Below are 6946 nucleotides of genomic sequence, written 5' to 3'. Positions count from 1 at the left end.
TTATATTCCTTATAGTATTTGGTCTACACATTACTTCTAAAAACCATAAGAAAGATTTAAAGAGACTATTTATCTTAACACTAAAATACTTTCTTGCCTTCATAATTGTATTTTACACAACAAAGGAAGGTGAATAACGTTAACCTCCTGTCCTTTTAATCCCTTTACCTGCGAGCTTTATAGGAGCTGTGACACACAGAACAGTACAGTAAAGCTGACAAGTCCTCGATAATCCCCGTGACGTCAGAGGCAGTGATTGTTAACGCGGCTGGATAAAACAGGTGAGTTGCTTTCATTCTGGAAAATATTTTGCTGTCATCTATATTTACTGGTTTTATTTTAATATAAGCGTAGAGCTCTGAAGGGAAATTGTACATACAATAAAACAATTTCAAAACTTTTAATTTAATCTATGGGGAAGGTTCCCAATACTAAAGAAGAGGGACTTTTAAGTTTAATCTTAAAATTCCTTATGTATGTCATGGTTTTATTATTTTCTTATATTGAAAACGTCATGCATATCAATCCCGATTACAATTCGATAAGAAGTAAAACAAATATACGTATACTGCCTGAAAGATCCAAAGAGTGTTAGTCGAATGTCCTGTATAACATTTTTTAATCAGTTAAAAAAGTAATGTGAATATACGAAAAAAAACTGGATGAATGAGTAGGTGGTATGTAATGCAGCTAGTATTATTATGTATATTAAGTATATATAGGAGCATGACGTGCACCTATATATACTTAATATACATAATAATACTAGCCTACGTTATTTGGAATTTTGTGTAATCTCAGTAAGATACAAGAATGAAAGACGTCCAATTAAGAGTATTTTACATATGAAACTTCTCATTATTGGAATACACGACTATTATATATCTAGCCGTTAAGAAAAATATAAAATTTTCTTCGCATTCTAATGGAATTGTCAAGAAAAACTGTTTACACAAAATATACATTTCTATCATAAACATAACATAAAGCCTATTTATTACATTGTATCATAATACTTTAGTAGTTTTTCTAGCACTGCTGCTTATATTGTATTCTAATAACAGTGACTTAATAATATGTACTTTCACAAGTAAATGTGGCAGGTTGTTGCTCAACATACTGTCATAGATATTTCACCACTTTGGATGTAAAGTGTGAAACAAAAAGTTAACAAGGCGTCATATCGATTATATGTAATAATGCCCACTATTTGATAAGGTGAAAATCTGGTCATACAGAGAAGTAAAATACAAGGAACGTGATACAGAACAAGCAAATAAATCGTAAGTCCAACAGCACAAAACGATGTATTCTACATGCGTTTATTCAATGGAGCTATTTATGAATTTTAAATTTTATATACAAGTTGTACAGGTTTAGTAAAAGATTAATGAATAATTTAAACTGACCGATTAATGTCCGAGTCAGATTTGTTTACGAAGATTCCCAATAATGAATGTGATTTTAACATTATCTTGAATATAGAATGGTTACGCTTGCAATCACAAGACTTGATAGAATAAACTATTCTATTTACAGTACTTAAATAATAAAACAACATATTTCAGCATTTTTCATAGAAAGTTTCGAACTAAAAATAAGAAAAGGTTTAGGAAAAATTGGTGCTTTAAAACAATAGGAAAGGATACTGCAACAATTTTACTTTGTGTTGCGAATTCGAATTGCTTTATGGCCGCTGAGGACATTTACAAATCCGCTATCCATAGCAACCACACCTCCCTCTGTGTGGAAATATATGTATTTAAACTTATTTCTCCTGAATCAACATACTCAAATCGTAAACAAAGTTTTAAAATGTATTGCTTTCAAAGAATGTACTATGTGGTGTTTGACCTTCGGGCTGAGAAATTAAATTAAAATTAGTTACACATAACTTAAAGACCTGAGGTTCTATTAAGAGTGAATATGACTTAGTTTTACGTTTCGAGTAGTTTTTCTCTTGCTGAGATGTTTCTTCGTTTCTAAATTCTGGTTAACTTACGAAAGCAATGTCTTAAATTACAATATAATTTCATCTAGCAGTGAAAAATTAAGTTTTTATTAAAATTAGTAAAACTTATCTTGAGCAAATCCTAATATTAAATTTTGTGTAAAAATTTTAAACGTGTATATTTAAGTTATACCTTATTTTATTTGTGAATAGTTTAAAAGTAATTAAAGTTGTTCGTTAGTAGGTGTTATTGAGTTGCCAATATATTTCGTTACAAAGATTAATTCAAGAAAACATCGCCTTAAAGTTAAGTAAGATAAATAATAAGCAGAAACAAACAGTCCGTAGTTTATTGAATTTATTGAAAATATATTTGAGAATATTAAGAACAAAGTAACTACAATAAAATAAAATCAGTATTCTGAATTTTGCTATGAAATATAAACGGCAACTGTGTAAGGTAATGCCACAAAACTACGTAGAATATCACGAATGAATTGCAAATGCCTTTTCTGTGATAACTCTGGTGATACGTTAACCACTATATAAAATCCATCTCGTGTTAGAATATTGCGAGTATGTACTGATCAACAGGCAGAAAAAAGATTTTTTAAACCTATTAATAGTTAAGGTTGATTTATTTCTTAAGAAAGAAAATGTGAAAATCTCTAAATACGGTCCATTGAGGGACACTGTGCATGTATTTAGACTTGTATGTACATGTCACCAACCAGGTCCAATTGGACGTTTGATGTCCCTTCATCTACGTTAATTTTACTATGATACCAGTACAACCTTACGTTTACGAAACGCTGTAAACATAACAGTTAGATAGGCTATATAAAGTGTTTATCTTCGTTTAACCTATTGAAAACGTTTTAAAAATTCTATAAAAATACTTAGTTCCTTTTTCATATTAACTATTGTATTTGTCAAACCAACACTTTTGGTTATCACAATATAACATACATTTATACTTTAATTAAATGGGATAAAATATTAGAACTTATTTGAACATTTTAAAGGCAATGTCGAGCATTGTGATAAAATAATGAACGTGACAAATAAGGAAAATATTTAGTTAACTGTTGATTTTGTTACAGTTTATTACGATGTGCCTACGTTGTCAAGGGATAAGATTTATTTAGGATAAACACCAAGTTTATTTGTGACTAACTGTACATATTTTTAATATAAACACTTAAACGATACTCCACGTTTCATGAAGGGTAGCATATTGTGTTTTGTATTGACAGTAAAATAGATACGTGAAAAAAGCTATTAATTATTAATAGTAAGCGTAATATTTTCAGGCTGCATATATCTACGTATTTGACTGCGTTACATGGAAGATGACAGAGTTCGTTACAATAACGGGTCAAATCCACGTCACAAAATGTTTAGTAATTTCACAACAATCTCATAATGTTGTCTTAATGTTTAGTAAGTCTTCGGTAGTATAGTGGTCAGTATCCCCGCCTGTCACGCGGGAGACCGGGGTTCGATTCCCCGCCGGAGAGTACAATTTTTGCACCATCTTCTGTGAAATTATCTTATGGTTAGACTATAAGAAAATTGATTTATGTTTATAACTAGTTTTATTAATATGTGATAACTCAATGTCTATAGAATTTTTATTACTGTTCTGAGCTGCATTTTCACTGGAAAGAAATTGATCTCTTTGAAGTTTTTTTGGCAACAGTAATAATGTAAACGGTGCAATTGTCTTTCCCGAGCCGTGTCGAGACTAGAGTGACACAGTTGTATATGAATATTGGGGAGCGGTTTCATGCAGTAAACTACAAACATTGTCGATATATCTGTGTTGTGTATGAACAGACGAGACATCAACCAGCGATGTAACTGTCGTCACACAATATTCGGCAGTCTCACAGCAATGGTTCAGTGGTGTGTCATCTCATAGTAAGTCTTCGGTAGTATAGTGGTCAGTATCCCCGCCTGTCACGCGGGAGACCGGGGTTCGATTCCCCGCCGGAGAGAACACTTTTTGCACACGATTTACTTAATCACTACTATATGCACAGATTATAAGAAACAGGTATTTCACATTATATAACTTAAATGTTTATGATTAGTGTTATTAATACTTATAGAATATTTATTACTGTTATTTAGTTATGTTACACTAGCAAGATATTGAGCAAGTTTTGTATCTGATGGTAAAAAATTGCTAATCTAAACAGCAAAATAGTTTTCGCGAGTAGTATCCCATCTAGTGTCGTCAGTTGTACACGAGTGTTGGAAGCAGATTCGTATAGCAAAATTTCAATTATTAATATTGCTGAGATACCACTGTCGTGTAAGAACAGATTTTCTCTCCCAACTTAACTCGTTAGTGAAAACGCAGCTAAAGACTATAACAACGTTATTGAAGATACGGTAGTCTCACAGCATTCTCACAATGGTGTGTCATCTCATACTAAGTCTTCGGTAGTATAGTGGTCAGTATCCCCGCCTGTCACGCGGGAGACCGGGGTTCGATTCCCCGCCGGAGAGTACTTTTTTTGCACCATCTACTGTTGTGTACGAGTATTGATACATAGATTATAAAAAATAAGTGGTTTATTTTTTATAACGTATGTGTCTATAAACACTTTCAATAATAATAATAATAATTATAATTTTATTTTGTAAGGGCGCAACATTCCTTTTATAACCTGAAATCTGTTAAAGAGTTAATATGAACAAACTTGCACAAATTTACTTTTAAACCTATCAATTTATGTTAAATTGTAAGTATGAAACTTCCAGTTATGCACAACCTGCTGGATGGTTTAAATCCGCACACAACATTCTTTAAAAACATTGCATAACTAACCTCTCATCCAAAGCGTAATATTAAAATAATAACTTAATATCTTACACAAATTCTTGATTTTTACAGCATTAAAACAATGAAAAACTGCCTCTTCCATGACTAGTACCAATACGAGTACTTTGGTCTTAATAAAGCAGACAAAATTTTATAAAATTTATTCTTATTTTTTCGTTTTCCTGTATAAAAGCATACATGATAAAAATGTGTAACCGAGTTTGTTCTTTTCAATTTCAAGGACATACTGAAGATTTAGAACTAACAATAAATTCTCAATCAAAACCGTCTGCCAAACTAGTTTTAGAAAAGGTCAAAATGGGAAGCTCTTGAAAGTGTTAGAAATATTAAACATTAATTTTACGAGGTTCACATGTTCTAGCTTGATACACCTCAAATCAACCGTCATACAAATAAATAATAGTTAGGCTATATCACTATCAGAAAAGTAGTAAAAGAAACTGAAAGTCGCCACTTTAAGTGTTTATATAGGCTATCTGACGCTGATTTAAATTTTATTTATGTCTTTTATAATTGGTTTGAAGTGTAGTTTCAAGCTAAGAAGAGTATAAATTGATAAATTGCGATGGAACAACTACATAAAGTGGCAAGGTTTGATAAAAATAAGATAAAGATTGCCATGATAAAGACATTCACATACATATGCAAAAGTTATTAATACTGTACCTAAAACGAATCTCTAGACATAGTGGAAATATACATACAAAAATATAGAACAGAATTTTTCGTAATGTAATTCTGTAGCGTTGCTCAATTGATCAATTATATAATTTAAATTATTAAATATTCTGAAACTTGTTTACGTATCTTAACAACTCAATGGTCCATTTGTTTATAGAATATTTCAAACAGAGTTTATTTAAAAAGACTAATTAGTTTGCTTTTAGATGGAAAGAGAGCTTTGACTGCCAATATTGGGTTTCACTGCTTTAAAAGCGCTCGGTAATAATAACATGGCGTTTCTGCCGTTGCGTGAATTTTACGTGAGTTTTGTTTGAACAATTTCCGCGAATGAGTTCAGTCAACTGGTACAAGTGTTACCCATTCCGTTACCGCCATTTTGTTTGTTATAAGTATTTGCTTACAGCTTATTTTTTCTGAGTTAATTTTTTATTACATCGCTGTAATGTAGGCTACAGGGTAACTTACGAAATGTACATACATTATATTGACACGAGAAATAGGCAAGTATATTTCCTTGTAAATGTAGTGAAATATATGATTATAAAAATGTTCGTGTAGTTAGTAAAGAAAATTGATTTTTAATAATTTAGGGTATTTAATAGCATATTATCGATTTAGTTATAAGAATGAACGTTTTGTGAAAATGGTTTTTCACAAAAACGTAAATAAGGAAAAACTGTTCCTTATTTACGTGCAAGAGAATAAAACCCATGACCTTTTTATCTAGATAGTTTCTAAATGATAGCTTTTTAACATTTACCTAAATAATACAAGAAAAAGTTTACTACTTAAGTTTTAAACGTCATGTAGAAAACTGAAATATGGGTAATATTGATATTTCAACGGAATCATCTTTTTGGAGGGTTTTTAAATGTTCAGTAGGTGTCCAACTGTGGGTGATGGCAGTCCTTACCTTAAACGTTGAATCATTAACACCCTTATTGTCTGAACAATATTGTAGGCGAAATATAAATAATGAATTTTATATTCAGGATAAAAACCCAGAAAAACAGTTATAATAGAATATTACTCTGCTATTTCCAAAAATTAAAAATATCTCTTCCACTTCAGTGGGATGAAAGATAGATTTCACATGAGGCTGCCATCTCAAAATGTTAAAGTGAAGATATATTATTATTTTATATGTTTAATTTCGCACAACAATGATGGGCAATAACCCTAATGTTGGCATGCGATATAATGGTAACACTTTTAAACATTTAGAAGTCCATAACCTTGAAACCTTATTAGACAAAGAGTGTTACAGCCATAAAAATTTATTTTTTAAAACGAGGAATTGATTTAGTTTCAGTTAATCAGTATATGTCCGTAAAAATATTCACTTAAAACGGTTCAATCTTATACTTGTATAACTTTACACAGCCACCATCTTGAAACATTAATAACTATCGGAAAAGAAGTAGGAATGTTGTTCAGAATTACTGCATTTAACAGTT

The 6946-nt window shown here is 30.9% G+C and overlaps 3 non-coding genes across 3 annotated transcripts; all 3 read left to right on the top strand.

The window, feature by feature from the left end:
- Positions 1-3399: 3399 nt before the first annotated feature.
- Positions 3400-3471, top strand: Trnad-guc. Its single transcript has one exon. It is a non-coding gene; the product is annotated as a tRNA-Asp (tRNA).
- A 408-nt stretch (positions 3472-3879) lies between these two features.
- Trnad-guc lies at positions 3880-3951 on the top strand. The gene has a single exon. It is a non-coding gene; the product is annotated as a tRNA-Asp (tRNA).
- A 445-nt stretch (positions 3952-4396) lies between these two features.
- Trnad-guc lies at positions 4397-4468 on the top strand. The gene has a single exon. It is a non-coding gene; the product is annotated as a tRNA-Asp (tRNA).
- Positions 4469-6946: the final 2478 nt, after the last annotated feature.

Source organism: Homalodisca vitripennis, chromosome 5 (genome assembly GCF_021130785.1).
Source record: "Homalodisca vitripennis isolate AUS2020 chromosome 5, UT_GWSS_2.1, whole genome shotgun sequence".
Classification (NCBI taxonomy): domain Eukaryota; kingdom Metazoa; phylum Arthropoda; class Insecta; order Hemiptera; family Cicadellidae; genus Homalodisca; species Homalodisca vitripennis.
This window is presented reverse-complemented; position numbering and strand designations above follow the sequence as displayed.